This window comes from Scyliorhinus torazame, chromosome 12, assembly GCF_047496885.1.
Source record: "Scyliorhinus torazame isolate Kashiwa2021f chromosome 12, sScyTor2.1, whole genome shotgun sequence".
NCBI lineage: Eukaryota > Metazoa > Chordata > Chondrichthyes > Carcharhiniformes > Scyliorhinidae > Scyliorhinus > Scyliorhinus torazame.
The window spans coordinates 114,989,039-115,008,160 of record NC_092718.1 but is presented as its reverse complement, the minus strand read 5'-3'; positions in this window follow the sequence as shown (position 1 = coordinate 115,008,160).

Below are 19,122 nucleotides of genomic sequence, written 5' to 3'. Positions count from 1 at the left end.
TTTGTGTACGACCATATCTAAAACATTTTCAAAATTCCACATAAATGAAAATTAGTTGATGGACGCAGTGCCTTGCTCTTAAAATGCAGTGCAGATAAAATACTTCCAGAAATTAGACTGAAACCGATTTCCTTGTTGTATTGTCTAATTATTAGCACAGTTAATAGACGTGGCATGGTGGCACAGTGGTTAGCTTTGTTGCCTCCCAGCTCCATGGTCCTGAGTTAAATTCCACCCTTTGTGACTGACTGTGTGAAGTTTACACTTTTCCTGTCGGTGCTCCGTTTTCCTCCCATAGTCCAAAGATGTGCACGTTAGTAGAATTTGCCTCTCGGTGTCCAGAACGTCAGCTTATGCGTGGTTACCGAGGTAAGGAGATAGGGTGGGTGCCTGACGCTATCTACGGTACCCTTACAGAGTGTCAATGCAGATTCGATGGGCCAAATGCTCTCCTTCTGAACTGTAGTGATTCTCTGAATCGAATACCATTATATCATGTGGGGATATTTTGTTCAAACGTGCGGACGTATTTCCTTAGCTGTGCGCGGATTTGTTGAGACCACATCTGGGTCAGTGTTCAAACGTGTGGACGTATTTCCTTAGCTGTGCGCGGATTTGTTGAGACCACAGCTGGATCAGTGTGTCCAGATTGTTTTCATTTTGAAAGGAATTACTTAAATTTGTCAGAAGCAGTCCAGAAACGGTTTACCAGAGTAAGAAAATGTATGGGCGAATAATCATATTCGGAAAGTTTTGAGGGGTTTTGCCTGTCAACAGTGTTGTTTGCTCGACGAAGAGGTGATTTTTTTACTTACCAGTAATTGTAAGAGCAGAATTGATGGACTCGGTGTGCTGATGATTGTTCTACCTGTCCGAACTAAGAGATTACTGTTTGACAATAGTTAGTCCGTCGTTCAAGGAAAAGACCAAACGTTGTTCTCTCCGTCTCAGTGGGTTTCTGGTACTCTTGCAAAAAAGACAGCGGAAAATCATTCGTTGATTTCTTTTTGTAATACTGAGCTGGAACGATTCTTCATTTCTCTTTTATGATCACATCAGGATTAGCCTGACACAGTACTGCTTAAATGTACAAAACATAACAAATCAAATGGATGAAGAATTAGCTTCTGTAGCATGATTCATGGAGCTCTAGGATGTGTTCTCGTATGAATACACACTCGGCTCATGAGACTGATTGATTGCAAATATAAAGCATGTTACCTATGATCCCATTATTCAAGAAATAACACAAATTATTTAATATATGCAGCTCCTTTCAATTGACTAACGTGCTTCACAGCAAAGTTAGCAGACAAATTAGTACATCATATGGCGGCACCGTGGCACAGGGTAGCAATTCTGACTCACAGCTCGAGGAACCCGAGTTCAATTCCAGTCTCGGGACCTGTCTATGTGGAGCTTGTACTTTCGGCTAGCGCCTGCTTGGTTTGCTCTTGGTGCTCCCTTTAGTCCCACAGCCCAAATATGTGCACATTTGATGGATTGGCCATGCTAAATTACAACTTAGTGTCCACCTGAGTGGTTGCTGGTGTTACTGGGTTGCGGGACTGGTGTGCAACTGTTATTTCAAAGGGCAGGTGCAGACTTGAGTGGTCGAATGTCTTCCTTCTGTCCTGCAAATGTCATGGTTCCATTCACATTGGTAACACGAGCGGGAAGCACCGTTGGGAAGAAACCGTAGCACATAAAGTGCAATGTTAATAATCGACATAGGACTCTTTTGAACAGAATTCGAAAACCAAGCCCTTGTGCTTTATAAAGCCCTGAAGACAATACATGAACAACAGAGCGCTGAACGTCAAACCGAAAAAAAACCCAATGTTGGCATAGCAAATGCGTCCGTTGTCATTTTTATTGCTTCACCAGAATCATCAATGGATTGTCCGTGTAATAATTATCCATAATACTGAATACGCGTCGATTGTGGGGTGATTAGTTTCGTCATGGAGTGAAAACGTTAATTCACATATGTGAGCGTATAGACTGTTCGGAATTGCGTCTTACGACATACACGTGACCAGGCATTATCTGCAAGTGTCTGTTGGATTATTTCGCTCAATTCGCACTGCCAAATCAGCTCCTTTCTCTGGAGTGTTCCCTTTTGAGGTAATTTCTATTGTGTATGTTGATATATTTGCAATATTAATGTACTTTTACTTTATTTTGTCCAATAGAAAATAAAAAGATAGCTGAAGGTAAGTTGTGGAGAAGACTGTGATCCTTCTGGGTGCAGCATGTGTACTGTCGTATATCTTCAATTAGACGAATTTCCACAATTTGAATGAAATGCGCTTCCAAGTAAGACACATTGTGCGAATGATGACGATTGGAAGAAGAACAGTTATGGAGGGTTTTGATTTCGCTGTTCCAAGTGAAATGAAGATTTGATAGAATATTTCATTAAGAGGGTGTCCATTTTTCGGAGCAAACTGTTGTTCCCCAATTAACAATGCGTCAAATAGCTTCATGATAAATATATTTTTCTGTGGCTATTTGTAATAAATAACTCTGTTACATGATGCGCAGACTAAATTGTTCTCAACAAGGGAACATAAAAGAAACATGTACAATAAACAGATAGAGATCTATAATCTGCACTTCTGGCACAGAAAGTTGAGAATCGCCTTGGGAAACGGAATGAATCGCTGGAAACACGGCTCCATAGAAATCCCGTCTCAATGATGTAGGAGTACAGTACGTCACAATAAATGTTCCAGATGGAGCATTCACAAGAAGCTTCAAGCAGGAACATACAATGGTGATGTATATCGGACTCCACAGGTGTCCACTGCTTCAGAATGTTCAATATTCAATTAATTTCATTCATCCACTCTGGCACAGATAAACTGTTATTGTTGTATTCAAATAGGAGATGTTTTGCAGGCGCTCAGCAAATATCCTTACTCTGGGGAAAAACACGGTCCTACTTACGGATGTTCGTAAAATAGTCAGAAGCAGTGCACTTTTCCTGCTAAAATTCCAAAACCAAGCAATGTTCATGTGTATTAGCTGCAAAAGTTTTATGTTAATAGCTTTTTCTTTTGACACTCTTTGCCCTCAGCGCAGAGGATGGCGTGCTTCCTCTCCGGGGATGTCGGTTGTGTGGTGGCTGAACCTCTCATGCTGGATCCACAGAGCTTGCCACATATTTTGCAGGTTGTGCTTGACGAGGTGAATGGGTGAGACGCATAACTTTCTGCGTTCTCTTGCTGTTTACTCTTGGCGTCCATGTATTCTATCTCCGACGCTCGTAGTGATTTGTGCATTTAAGTGTGCATTTTCTCCATATTTGTGCATTCGAACAGAAGTGGTCCCCACTTCCTTTTGGTGATGTTGAATTAATTATGATGGACAATGTCAGTTTTTCATAAGAACAATGCTCACTCAGACAAAAAAAAAATAGTTTAAGGCAAGGCAAGAAAATTATCGAAGTTTTAGAACTTACATGCAGTTTGTCCGGCAAGAGAAAAATAATGCCATGTTTTCTTTTTCATAACACCACAGATCATATGATGTAAACGTAGAATTACAAAGTTCAATGCGCAACTAATGATATCCCTAGATATATCTTACAACAAAACGGATAAATTAGCACCTCAATGCAATCACATAGAAATAGTTCAACTTCAATAATTACGGGTAACCGAATTTAAAAAATTCAAGAACATATGTATAAAAAAGAAGTGAAACTCTAATGCATGAAATTTAAAAAAAACATTGACATGTTCCATTCTGTAAAATGTAGCCTTCACTCTAATGACTGGAAAACCTCGCTCCGCTAAATTGCATAAGAATCGCGAGAGAGAGATTCTTCCGTATTTCAGATGACGCTGGAGAACAATGCTGTCAAAAGCTATGAGTTATATGTCAATGAAAAGGAGGTCAGCATTACTTTTTTAATACATTCGTTTCCAGAATGAGATCAGAGTCAACTAATCCCGCATGCATTGAGCAACTGTAGTTCCCGTTGAGCAAAAGGTGCGTTAGCATTCTTAAACTCGGCAAGCTTTGAAATGCAGCTCCATCACCTGTGGTGTTTGGGAAGCAGTTCCAGGTTTTTTGACCAAGTGACATTGAAGGAGGTGCGATTTTTGATTGTAATTAAATGTGATAATTTTTTTTAAAAAAAATATTTTATTCAAAATTTTGTGACCAAACATAGCAGTACATAGTTTTTCTTTTGAACAACAACAAAGCAATATAAATAACTGTGGCCAGTTTTAAACAAATAAATAAATAATATATAAACAAAAACAAAACCAAGTGGCAAATGCCTTGTCAAAAATAGTTACTCTCCAGAGATACAATCCAACAATCCAACATACATTACCTATAACAAGTGTCTATACATATACAATGACATCCCTGAGAGTCCGTCCGGTTCCTCCCCCCCCCCCCCCCCCTGTGTTGCTGCTGTTGTCTACTTCTTTTCCATTCCCTCTATATGTCTGTGAGGTAGTCGCCGAACGGTTGCCACCGCCTGGTGAACCCTTGAGCCGAACCTCTTAATACGAACTTAATCCGTTCTAACTTTATAAACCCTGCCATGTCGTTTATCCAGGTCTCCACCCCCGGGGGTTTGGCTTTCTTCCACATTAACAATATCCTCCGCCGTGCTACTAGGGACGCAAAGGCCAAAACATCAGCCTCTCTCGCCTCCTGCACTCCCGGCTCTTCTGCAACCCCGAATATAGCCAATACCCAGCTTGGTTCGACCCGGACCCCCACCATCTTCGAAAGCACCTTTGCCACCCTCACCCAGAACCCCTGTAGTGCCGGGCATGACCAGAACATGTGGGTGTGATTCGCTGGGCTTCTCGAGCATCTCCCACACCTATCCTCTACCCCAAAAAATCTACTGAGCCGTACTCCAGTCAAATGCGCCCTGTGCAGAAACTTGAATTGTATCAGGCTCAGCCTGGCACACGAGGACGATGCGTTTACCCTACGTAGGGCGTCAGCCCACAGCCCTTCCTCAATCTCCTCCCCCAGCTCTTCTTCCCATTTCCCTTTCAGCTCATCTACCATGATCTCCCCCTCGTCCCTCATTTCCCTATATATGTCCGACACCTTACCATCCTCCACCCATGTCTCTGAGATCACTCTATCCTGCACCTCCTGCATCGGGAGCTGCGGAAATTCCCTCACCTGTTGCCTCGCGAAAGCCCTCAGTTGCATATGCCGAAATGCATTCCCTTGGGGCAACCCATATTTTTCCGTCAGCGCACCCAGACTCGCAAACGTCCCATCTACGAACAGATCTCTCAATTGTACTACCCCAGCTCTTTGCCATGCACCAAATCCCCCATCCATTCTCACCGGAACAAACCTATGGTTATTTCTTATCGGGGTCCGCACCGAGGCTCCCGTCTTTCCCGTATGCCGTCTCCACTGCCCCCAAATTTTCAATGTAGCCACCACCTCCGGGCTTGTGGTGTATTTCTTCGGTGAGAACGGCAACGGTGCCGTCACCATTGCTTGTAGGCTAGTCCCCCTGCAGGACGCCCTCTCCAATCTCTTCCACGCCGCTCCCTCCCCTTCTCCCATCCACTTACACACCATTGAAACATTGGCGGCCCAGTAATAGTTGTTTAGGCTCGGTCGTGCCAACACCCCCTGTCCCTGCTACGCTGCAAAAATCCCCTCCTCACTCTCGGGGTCTACCCGGCCCACACAAAACTCATAATAATCTTCTCGATTCTCTTGAAAAAAACCTTCGTGACCACCACCGGGAGGCACTGAAACACAAAAAGGAATCTCAGGAGGACCACCATTTTAACCACCTGCACCCTACCTGCCAGTGACAGGGACACCATGTCCCATCTCTTAAAGTCCTCCTCCATCTGTTCCACCAACCGCGTTAAATTAAGCCTGTGTAATGTACCCCAATTCTTGGCTCTCTGGATCCCCAAGTACCGGAAGTCCATTGTTACCTTCCACAACGGTAGATCCTCTATTTCCCTGCTCTGCTCCCCTGGATGCACCACGAACAACTCACTTTTCCCCATGTTCAATTTATACCCTGAAAAATCACCAAACTCCCCAAGTATCTGCATTATCTCTGGGATCCCCTCCGCCGGGTCCGCCACATACAACAACAAATCATCCGTATACAGAGATACCCGGTGTTCTTCTCCTCCCCTGAGTACTCCCCTCCACTTCCTGGAACTCCTCAATGCTATGGCCAGGGGCTCAATCGCCAGTGCAAACAACAACGGGGACAGAGGACATCCCTGCCTCGTCCCTCTATGGAGCCGAAAATAATCAGACCCCCGTCCATTCGTGACCACGCTCGCCATCGGGGCCCTATAAAGCAACTGTACCCATCTGATATACCCATCTCCAAAGCCAAATCTCCTCAGCACCTCCCACAAATAATCCCACGCCACTCTATCAAATGCTTTCTCAGCATCCATCGCCACCACTATCTCCGCTTCCCCCTCTGGTGGGGGCATCATCATTACCCCTAGCAGCCTCCGTATATTTGTGTTCAGCTGTCTCCCCTTCACAAACCCAGTTTCGTCCTCATGAACCACCCCCGGGACACAATCCTCTATCCTCGTTGCCATTACCTTGGCCAGAATCTTAGCATCCACATTCAGGAGGGAAATGCGCCTATACGACCCGCATTGCAGCGGGTCTTTTTCCTTCTTTAGGAGGAGCGATATCGATGCCTCTGACATAGTCGGGGGCAACTGCCTCCTTTCCCTAGCCTCATTAAAGGTTCTCACCAGTAGCGGGGCCAGCAAGTCCATATATTTCCTATAAAATTCCACTGGGAATCCGTCTGGTCCCGGGGCCTTCCCCGCCTGCATGCTTCCAATCCCTTTCGCTACTTCCTCCGTCTCAATCTGTACTCCCAGTCCCGCCCTCTCCTGCTCCTCCACCTTATGAAATTCCAGCTGATCCAGAAAGCACATCATGCTCTCCTTCCCTTCCGGGGGCTGAGCTTCATATAATCTTTCATAAAATGCCTTGAACACTCCATTCACTCTCTCCGCTCCCCGCTCCATCTCTCCCTCCTCATCTCTCACCCCCCCCCCTATCTCCCTCGCTGCTCCCCTTTTCCTCAGTTGGTGGGCCAGCAACCTGCTCGCCTTCTCCCCATATTCGTACTGTACACCCTGTGCCTTCCTCCATTGTGCCTCTGCATTACCCGTAGTCAACAAGTCAAATTCTACATGTAGCCTTTTCCTTTCCCTGTGCAGTCCCTCCTCCGGTGCCTCCGAATATTGTCTGTCCACCCTCAATAATTCTTTCAACAACCGCTCCCTTTCCCTACCCTCCTGCTTTCCTTTATGTGCCCTGATAGATATCAACTCCCCTCTAACCACAGCCTTCAACGCCTCACAGACCACTCCCACCTGAATCTCCCCATTGTCATTGAGTTCCAAGTACCTTTCAATACACCCCCTCGCCCTTAAACACACCCCCTCATCTGCCAATAAACCCGTGTCCATTCTCCAGGGTGGGTGCTGTTCTTTTTCCTCCACTATCTCCAGGTCCATCCAATGTGGAGCGTAGTCCGAAATAGCTATAGCCGTGTACTCCGTACCCGTTACCTTCGGGATCAGTGCCCTTCCCAAAACAAAAAAGTCTATCCGTGAACAGACTTTGTGGACATAGGAGAAAAACGAAAACTCCTTACTGCTAGGTCTACTAAATCTCCAGGGGTCTACTCCTCCCATCTGCTCCATGAAGTCCTTGAGCACCCTTGCTGCAGCCGGCCTCCTTCAGGTCCTGGACCTCGATCTGTCCAGCCCTGGGTCCAGCACCGTATTAAATTCTCCACCCATTACCAACTTTCCCGCCTCTAGGTCCGGGATGCGTCCCAACATACGCCTCATAAAATTGGCATCATCCCAGTTCGGGGCATATACGTTCACTAAAACCACCGCCTCCCCTTGCAATCTGCCACTCACCATCAAGTATCTGCCCCCACTATCCGCCACTAAGGTCTTTGCCTCAAACATTCCCCGCTTCCCCACTAATATAGCCACCCCCCCCCCTGTTTTTTGCGTCTAGCCCCGAATGAAACACCTGCCCCACCCTTCGATTGCGAAGTCTGACCTGGTCTATCAATTTCAGATGCGTCTCCTGCAACATAACCACATCTGCCTTAAGTTTTTTTAGGTGTGCGAGTACCCGTGCCCTCTTAATCGGCCCGTTCAGCCCTCTGAAATTCCACGTGATCAGCCGGGTTGGGGACTCTTTACCCCCCCCCCCCCTCCCCCCGCTTGTCGACTAGCCATCTCCTTTTTCAATCCAGCTCCTCACCCGGTTCCCACGTAGCCGTATCTCCCCCCGACGGCGCCCTCCCCCCCCCCGACCACCCCACCCCATACCAGCTCCCCCTTCTCCCCAACAGCAGCAACCCAGTTAACCCCCCCCCCCCCCCGCTAGGTCCCTTTATAGCGTAATTGCACACCCCATGTTGCTCCCAGAAGTCAGCAAACTCTGGCCGACCTCGGCTTCCCCCCGTGACCTCGGCCCCCACTGTGCGAGGCCCCCTCCTTCCTGCTTCCCTGTTCCCGCCATGCTTTCCATAGCGCGGGAACAAAGCCCGCGCTTCCCATTTGGCCCCGCCCCCAATGGCCGGCGCCCCCAGCTCCTCATCCTCCCTCCCCCCCTCCCCCACGACATGGGGAAGAGAGAAAGGTTACAGGGTCGCAGGATTAACAACTTGGGAAATCATCTCTTCCCCCATGTCCCCCCACTTCACCCCACGTAGTCACTCCACCACTTTGTCCCAAACGTTATTTTTCCAGCCCGCTTATTCCAGATTCTCCTCGACAATATATGTCCACGCCTCTTCTGCCGTTTCAAAGTAGTGGTGTTTCCCATGATGTGTGACCCACAGTCTTGCCGGCTGCAGCATTCCAAATTTAACCTTCCTTTTGTGCAGCACCGCCTTGGCCCGATTAAAGCTTGCCCTCCTTCTCACCACCTCCGCACTCCAATCTTGATATACGCGGATCACCGCGTTCTCCCACCTACTGCTCCGCGTTTTCTTTGCCCATCTGAGGACCATCGCTCTGTCCTTATATCGTACAAATCTCACGACTATGGCTCGAGGAATTTCTCCAGCCCTCGGTCTTCGCGCCATAACTCGATAAACTTCCTCCACCTCCAACGGGCCCGTCGGGGCCTCCGATCCCATTAACGAGTGAAGCAACGTGCAAACATATGCCCCGACGTCCGCCCCTTCTGCACCTTCGGGAAGACCAAGAATCCTTAAATTCTTCCTCCTCGCATTATTCTCCAGCACCTCCAGCCTTTCCACACACCTTTTGTGTTGTGCCTCGTGCATCTCTTTCACCACCACCAGGCCCTGTATTTCGCCCTCATTCTCAGCAGCCTTTGCCTTCACGACCCGAAGCTCCTGCTCCTGGAACTTTTGCTCCTCCTTCAGCCCTTCAATCGCCTGTAATATCGGGGCCAACAGCTCCTTCTTCGTCTCCTTTTTAAGTTATTCCACGCAGCGCCGCAGGAACTCTTGTTGGTCAGGGCCCCCATATTGAACTGCTACCTTCCGACGCCATCTTGCTTTGTGCTTGCCTTCCTGGCCGCTGCTCTAGAGGATCCACCGCAATCCGGCCACTTTCCTCTCCTTTTTCCATCCGTGTCCAGGGGGGATTCCCTTCTGGTTTACCGCACAGTGTTTTTAGCCGTTAAAATAGCCGTTGGGGCTCCTATTAAGAGCCCAAAAGTCCGTTCCACCGGGAGCTGCCGAAACGTGCGACTTAGCTGGTCATCGCCGCACCCGTAAGTCTCTTAAATGTGATAAATGAATAAAATAGAACATCGACCTGTTGCGAAATATCTGCTCGCCTTGTCCATTTAGATTGCAGCGGTACTTGGATGAAAGACACTGGCGAAGTAGCCTTGGTGCATCCCGCTGATTGCGCATCCCTGATTGTTGTGCATGTCACTGATTGCATGTCCCTGATTGCAGTGCATGTCGCTGATTGTACACATTGCTATCATTCTTCCCTGGTGACGTAGGTTTAATTCTCGTGCGAACACGTACAAAGCAAGCGATGTGCTTGTTCTGGAAGGTAGAATGTTATTTCAGCATTGTTGAAGCTACACATTTCACGTTTCAGTTCCGCGATTGATCAATTAATTTCTCCTTTTACTAAATAATTGACAGTCGCAACTGAGTAGAATTTGCTGCGATTCTCTTCATTTTCGACACTCTGATCAAAGGTGAAATTACGCATCGGAATTTTAGAGATAGATTTCATCCTGGCAAAGTTTTTAATCCTCATCCATCAAGTCAATAATTTCAATTCATCAAGTCAGAGAAAGATTTTACTCACATTGATCCGCAATGAAAGGCAACCGGACAAGACCATTTCAGGGGGTGACTTCTGCTCCGAAACTTGGTTGCCCGTGTGTTGTTCAAAGTTTTCCTTGACATATTATGATATATGACATACATAACCCGGAACAGTTATTAATCATACTTACAGAAACCACTTTATCATAAATGCGTTCGTAACCTAAGCCTACAAGTGTGTGAGACAACGTTTCCCAAGGCGTTCAGGTTTATTGCTATTCTCCGGTTTTGAAAGACAGAGGGATATATCCAAATATTTTCGATTACCTGTTACCGTCTAGAAACATTCAGATATAAGCAATGAAATAAATTAGAAGATTTATCTGCTGACCCGTCTGAGAGTTATCGCACAAAAAAACCCAGACTCGAAGGTAATGACAAACTTTTTTTATTGAACATAATAAGATGAGAATAAAAAAAATTATGAGCAGGGGTATGCCATCGAGCTGCTCCGCTATTCACTGAGATTGTGGCTGATCGTTTGTGTACTCCGCTGCACTTTCCCGCCCTAACACCATAACCCTTTATTCCTTTATTCTTCAAAATACTATCTATCTTTATCTTGAAAACATGTCATGAAAGACGCAGAGGGATGTTGGGTGAAAAATAGGATGCTGGATGTCTTTTAATTTATGAAACATACAAAATTGATCTGCCAAATCAAGGCACCGTCACAAGAAAGAAGCATGCCCACAGAATGGCGAGAAGCCTTGTATCTGCTGGATATGAAATGTCGCATTCAATCATCAGTGGGTGCGATAGATTTCGAATTTGAAGTCAATTGCTTTTGTTGAAAACGTTTTCTACAATATCTTTACTATAAATTTGAAGTACCGAATCATTTTTTTCCTATTAAGGGACAATTTAACATGGTTAATTAACATACTCTGCACAAATTCTTGTATTGTGGGGAGTCATCCACGCAGACATGGGACGAATGTGCAGACTCCACACTGACACTGACGCAGTGCCGGAATCGAACCCGGTTCCTCGGTGGAGTGAAGCAGCTGCGCTAATCATTGGGGCACCGACCTTTTTATAGCATTAATTATGTTTATTGTTAGTCTGTCTGAAAGAACTTAAAAAAGACAAAGGATAATCAGGACTGTTTTTCTGACAATGTCCAGAGTTAAACTACGACTGAAGTGCACTGTCAGCATATTACCAGCAGATACGAAAATGTGGCCTGCAATCAAAAATTAGATAATGCACTCGCTAAATACTCGAGCAACAATACGGCAATTGCGTTCTCTGTTGAATGTCTGTTTGGAGTTTGTACTTTGTCCCGGTGCCTGCGTCGGTTTCCTCGGGATACTCCGGTTTCCTCCCGCAGTCCAAAGTTGTACAGGCTAAGTGTATTGGGCATGGTAAATTGACCCTTCATGTCGAAAAGGTTACGTTTGGTTGCTGGGATACCGCTATAGGGTGGAGGTGTGAGACTACGTAGAGTATTCTTTCCTCGTTCGGTGCAGACTCAATGGCCGCAGGGCCTTCTTCTGGACTGCAGGGATTCTATTGTTCTAAGCTATGAACGACAGTGATTTTCCAACATTTAATGAAGTGAATATTTCGCAAATGTATTCATATTTGTAAAGTGCATTCATCATGATAACACCCGTGAACCTAATTCAAAACATGTGTCAGTTTCGTCTGTTAAACGGAGCTTTTAATTTTAGCGTTGCAGAATGCTACAAGCAGTCCCTGATCAGCGGCTTAAATTATGTTGCAAAAAGGAAAGAGAAAATCATCAAATTAGCAATGGTGTGTTCGCCAAAACCATATAATGCTCTATAGTCTTCAGTCCAGCCATCGCGCGTGAATTGTGATGGAAAGTGAACAACGCAATTGAAGAGGATTCTGCATACACATCCTCATTCCCATCGATTCAGGAGACCAGCATCGCCATGCAAATGACAAAGCCGATGTAATCCAAATAATCTGTAACCAGAAATGTGGACGTGATGATCCGCTCAGCCTTCTCCCGTGGTAGCCAGCATTTCAGTTGCCAGTGAAGCATTGATAATTGCCTGCAGTGCATGCTGCTGACTGTACACTTTGTTACCACTCGTCCATGATGACGCTGGAATTGATTGAGCGTGCGAATCCGCAGGAATCAAGCGCTATGTTTGTTCTGGACGGTGTAAAGGTTATTCAGTATTGTTAAAACTACACACATTTCACATTTCAGTTCCGTGAATGATCACTTCAATTATTCTGTCACGATATAATTAGGTGCCGCAACTCAGCAGAGTTGCATGAGATTCTCTTCATTTTCAATATTCTGTTCAAAGGGGAATTACGCATCGTAATTCTATCGCTGGGTGTCATCCTCGCAATTTATTTAATCCTCAACCATCACGTCAACAATTTCATTTTTGAAAACCTCAGAAAGAATTTTACTCAATGCATCCGAATCAACGTCAACAAGAAATAACTTTTCAAGTGGACATTTCTAGTCGATGAATTAGTTGCTGACAGGGTGCCTTTTGCATGTTTCAAGCTGTCGCTGACAAATTATGATTTACGGCTGACTTGTCCAGAACAAGTATTAATCATACTGACAAGAAACAAATATTGATCATACCAGCGTTCGTAACCTATGCATCGAAGAGCGTGAGGCAAAGATTTGTTTTTTTTAATTTGGTGACAAATCTATTGCGTTCAGGTTGATGGCTATTGCCTGACTCTGGCATCCACAGTGATATGTCCAACCATGTTTGATTACCTATTGCCCTCAAGCACTATTTAGATACAAGCAACACACCATAGTAGCTGAATGCTCCGGTCACCAGTCTGAGAGATGCCACACAGTAAGTCCCAGACTCGATGGCGATAAAGTGTCTTGCATTTTTTACTTTTGCGCTGATGATTTCTGTGCCTCGAATACAAATCATTGTTGTATATTCTGTGATTAATTCAGACCTCGCTTACATCTATTAATACAAGTGTTATTTCCTTTAGTTCACAAGTCCACGTGGACAGCACGGTAGCATAGTGGTTGGTAATGTGGCTTTACAAGGCCAGGGTCCCAGGTTGAACTCTTAGTTGGGTAACTGTCTGTGCGGAGACTGCACGTTCACCCCGTGTCTGCGTGAGTTTCCTCCAGGTGCGCCGGTTTCCTACCACTCGTCCAGAAAGATGTGCTGTGAGGGAATTTGTGCACTCTGAATTCTCCCTCTGTGTACCCGAAAAGGCGCCGGAATATCGCGACGAGGGGCTTTTCACAGTAACTTCATTGCAGTGTTAATGTAATCCTTCATGTGCCAATAAAGATTATTGTCTGTATTATTTCATTAGTTTATTTTGTAAATAGCTAGATAAAAGTCTCACTGACGCAGATTAAGAAGGGAGGCAATGAGGATGCTCGATGTCTCTTTATTTGCGAAGCGTACAAAATGGCATATGGATCTGCCAATACTGATACAATTACAAGAAAGAAGCGTGAGCACAGAATGGTTCGAAGCTTTGTATCCGCCTGATATGATATGCCAGACATGAAATGCCGCATTTAATAATCAGCAGTGGGTTTCATTTCGAATTGGCAAGTAATTGGTTTCGTGAATGACATTTTGGAGAATTAATAGTGTTGAACTTTAATCTACCTAACAGATTTTGAAAAGGCAAATGACGGTAAGAGCTGTTTTCTTATGAAGAGCGCAATTTACACGATGACCTAAATTTATTAAATCTGCTGGTTTGTTGATTTTATTAAGGACACCCAGATTCGTTACTCTTTCAAATTTGGCTTCAAACCGATCCCTTAATGGCGCTGGTACTCTCGGAGGAGCTTGTATTAGTGGTTGCGCCCTATCCTTTATTTGACTTCGGCAATTAAATTCCAAGACACCAGCACCTTGAAAAAGCTCGGAAAAAATGTGTCCTATTGAATCCACCGATCTACTCTGCGCAATAAAAGCATAATCAGTACTAATGGTGTCGCTTGACAAATTGTAGTCATTAACAAGCTTCTACACCTTCCACAATCTGTGGCAACAATTGAATATTACTCTTGATGGATTCTGTTTTTGACTGTAAGTGCTTATTTTTACACTGCTTTCACAAAATAGTGGCGCCTTGCGATCGCGTAAATGGCCACCGCTGTTGAAACACGTTTTTGTTTTCGGCACGTCACGACATCAACGGTGTTGGCTTCGTTCCCGATTTCCGCACTTCAACCTCTCATGTTTAACGTGTTGTATTTATCTACAGCTAACACGTTGGCATGGCAATGTTTTTTGCGCCTTTTAGCCAGAGCCCATTGTCCCTCAGAAAACGCCCACGCACTTTTTCTTTTAGTTATGCCAAATACAATTTGTTCCTGGTCATTGATGATTTTTAGTTGCAAAATTACCAGTCAGCGCCTTGAATTTTAGCCCAGTCAAATGCTGTCAAACGACTCCTCTGTCTGCTGTGTGCATATTCTGAAAATATACCATTCGAAAGTTATGTTCTTCTTCATGGTACAATGCTCATCGAACATTTTAACAATGACATTAAAGTTCTCACTGTCTGCCTCTCGATCAAATACCAAAGAGTTAAAGATTTCGGTCGTTTGCCGACGTTCGACAGTGAGCAGCAACACTATTTTGCGCTCATCAGGCTGTGGCTGTAAACTTAGAGTCGCTCCTGCTGAGACGCGTACCTATTTGCACATACGTTCCCAGGTGCATGGAGATTTTGTAGTGCTTTCAAGCTATCAATATTTTTCCTCGGTGACCAGTTGGGCGTTTCTCTACCTCGAGTGTTATCAGCCTTATTTCAGCTTTTCTTTATCCATATCTTTGAAAAAAATTTTTTAGAGTGCCCAATTATTTTTTTCCAAATAAGAGGCAATTTAGCGTGCCCACTCCACCTACCCTGCACATCTTTGGGTTGTGGGGGAGGAAACCCACGCAAACACGGGGAGAATGTGCAAACTCCACACAGACAGTGACCCAGAGCCGGGATCGAACCTGGGATCTCTGCGTCATGAGGGAGCAGTGCTAACCACTGCACCACGGTGCTGCTCTGTCCTTATCTCTTTGTTGCCCTTTGGGAGGAGACCATTTCTTTGTTCACTGTAAACACTCAATTTTACTCTCAATTCCTTTTCCCTATTCCAGATATTCTCTCTTTTTTCTCACTGTACATCGAACACTGGGGCCATTAGTCAAACATCCCTCGTGCCTTACAAGTTTAATTCCATCTCAACTAAACTATTCACCAACTCCGCCTGGAGATTCTTTCCATTACGGCTCAGATGCAGCCGATCTGTTCTAAACAGGTCTCTTCTTTCACAAAACTGATTCCAATCATCCAAAAATCTTAACCACTCCCTTCAACACTATCCCTTGAGCGACACTTTTACCTCGATATTCTTCCTTTTTCTGAATGCTGAAGCGCGTGGAACAGAGAGCATTTCTGAGACAGGTATTATACCTGGAGGTCATACGATTCAGTGTAATCCCTAACACCTGAAGTTATCCTGCAGAAACTCGGAACTGTCCCTCTCTATGTCGTTGCTTCCCAGGTGATCAACAACCTTTTGCACGTTCTCCCCGTGTTTGCATGGGATTCGCCCCCACAACTCAAAGATGTGCAGGGTACTTGGAATGGCCATGGTAAATTGCCCCTTAATTAGAAAAAATGAATTGGGTACTCAAAATGTTAAAAGTAATTTGAGCGACAACCTGTGAATGTTTACCCTCCCTTTCCAGAAGTTTGTCCAGCCGATCCGTTATGCCCCGAACCATTGCACTAGGGATGCAACAACCAATATGGTACTCAGGATCTCGGTTGCAAATTCGACAGGATATGCCATGGACTATTGAGTCAACCACTACTACCAGCTTTCGAATCTGCCTGCCAACCTCCCTCTATTTTCTCAGAGTCGCCTCAGACACCATGGTATTATGATGTTCCCACGCACCATCTATGCCTGATCCAGTGGTGTTGTTAACTTCATAGACATCAACAAATTAATGGCTGTTTCACATCTCCAAGGAGTATCGGATTTCCTGGAGCTGCTGTGTCCTTTACTTTCGACGGATGGCTATCTTCTCTCCTATCATCCCTCCACTCTTCCATCCTTCCCTATCACGATGTGAAATCACCACCCTCTGGTACAACTGTTTTAGAAACATTTGTCCCTCTTCTATGGTGCGCAGTGAAAACAGTCGCTGATCAAAATCAGCCATATGTTTTTCAATGGCTCCTTTTCTCTGACAGTTCTTGCAAATATGACTGACCGGGATGTCTTGTGGATTTGAAACCTGCAACAACTTTCATGCTTCATAAATAAAACATTTTCCAAACAGACATTGCCAAATTGACTGATCAAGCTCATACACACTGTTGAGTCTCAGCTGTTTCTAAGCCGCAACAAATTACCTTATATCCTCTCTCTATCCCACATTGCTTTGAGGAGGAGGGAACGTTAAAAACTCGATAGCAGCGGAATGTTTGGGGCTTTACGGTTCTTTGACATTGGGTCCTCCACTATTGCTTCCTGACCAAGACGTCCACTCCCAGAATCCTTCTCAGTCACTTCCAATACTACATTCTGTTGGATGCCTTCTCTCCAGTTGACTACCGGGCCCTTCTCCGTGATCCACTTCTTACTTATGGTGCGCAAGCCGACGTCTCCCAGAATCATCCTCAGTCACTTATCACGAACGTATTGTGTTTGCCACCCTTTGCGAGATACAATAAGTCAATGTGCAGTGGTTGACGCTGAGCCCTGTAATTTACCTGGTAGTGTTGCCCGCTGAAGATCATGTCCATTGATCCTCTTTTGGATGGAAGCTACACTGAGCCTCAGGGAATATCCGCTCAGCCACTGAGAATATGCTATTGTGGAGTATTCTCGTGATTACCTTTCCCGTGTTAGAGGTAGGACGATCCCTCTGTAATTTCCGCAGTCGGATATGTCTTCTTTTTCAAGATGATTACAGTTAAGGCATTTCTGTGATCATCCAGACAAGGGTGATGATGTTGAGTAATGCTGTCAGGAGTGCGTCTCTCCCACAGTTTACAACTTCTGCGGGGATGTGAACTGCGCGAGAGGCTTTGTTGTTCTTCATCCGTGTTTTTCAACCTCACAACAATTTGCAGTTGTGCTCAGACGCTGGCGGCCGGGTTGCCATGTTGAAAGTTGTATCTTGGTTGAGGAGTTTCTCGAAGCCCTCTCTCCAATGGGTTTTGTAATCCTCTCTGTGTTTGATGAGCAGCTCTCCATTTTTGCCACGCACGGAGAAAGTCCATCGGTAATGAGAACGTGGATGGCTTTGATTGTACCGAAGAAACAACGCACATTGTGATCCTCAGCCAGTTGCTGGGTGTCCTGCGCCCATTCCACCTACCTTCTGTCCATTGTGTCCCGAGTTATTGGTTGCACCTTGGCCATCCGTTGCATGTGTGTTCATTTAATCTCACTCCAGTGTTGGTGCAGCTGCCAGTTTATGAACCTCTTCCGTTCGTGGTTAACGAAACAGTGGATTTCCTTATCATTGTCTTCATACCAGTGTTGCTGATTCCTGGTCAACGGCCCAGCGTCTTCTCTCAGAAGCTATCTCTGGAGTCTTTTGAGGAGGACTAGTTGCTGTGGGCGATCTACGGCAATGGATCATTCGTTGTCGCCAGGTTTGTTGGGTGGCGCCGACAGAATAGTTATTTTTCTCGGGGTATTTGAGTCCAGTGACATTACGTCTTCTGCGACAGAGGTTCTTATTCCTGTGCCGATTTGCGGCCGGGTTGATGGCGATGGTAGAACGGGTTTGCTGTTGGTAAGTCCAGCAGTCGTCAGATACATTCGTGGCATGGGAGATACGGACGACTTTGCGGTCCCTTGTACAGACAATTGTATCATCTATTAGATGCCAGTACTTGGGGCGAAGGGTTTTGCCATTCAACCTTCCGCTTGTCCCTCTGGTGGAACAGGATTTCTGTGATGACAAGGTCATGCTCTAATCATTTCCTCAGGAGGAGCCGAGCGTTGGTTCTTTCATCTCCCCATGCCATGCCTGCCACCTTGTTCTTTAAGTTAGCCGTCGCCAGTCGTGTCTCGCTCAAGGCACCAATGCCAATTTTGTGGCATTAGAGATCGCGGGATGTGATAGCTGTGCGCCATTCAGGTCCGCAATGAGTGAGGTCTTGGGCCCGTGGCAAGGACATGCGAGCCGACATAAGTCCAAGTTTTGTTGTAGGATTGAAACGAATATAAACTCACCATCCTCAGCATATCTGTCTGTGAGTGACGTCACATTTAAGGCGTGATGTCAATGCACTTTTACCTCCATTCCTGCTTTGATGCCTCGTCGCTCCGCGAACGTTTCTTCTGGCCCTACTGCTGTACTATCACATTGTTCCTGCTCCAATCTCCCCACTACTGATCCTCTCACCTAGCTGCTGCTAATCCCGCCTTGCTGCTTCTCCACTCGCCTCTCTGCTGCTTGTCGCGCCCTGCTGATGATCCGCTCGGCTCACTGCTGCTCTTCTGACTTCTGATTGAGCTGCTCCTCTCCCCTGACAAATCAACTGATACATCTTGTCCTCCATCACTTTCTGAGTCCTGCCGTCATCTCAGGAGCTTCGCCTCTGCATTCAGTGAGGTTAGGCTGCGATGTGCGTTCGAGGTTTTACTCCTGATGCTTCGCCCACAGAGTGCACTCGCCGTAAAGTGGCCCTGTATCACTGCTGCTTTCCTCCCGCTCTTTTATCCTTTTACTACGCTGCTCAATTCGCACTCTTTTTCCATGAGTCTCTGCCGCTCCACTTGCGCT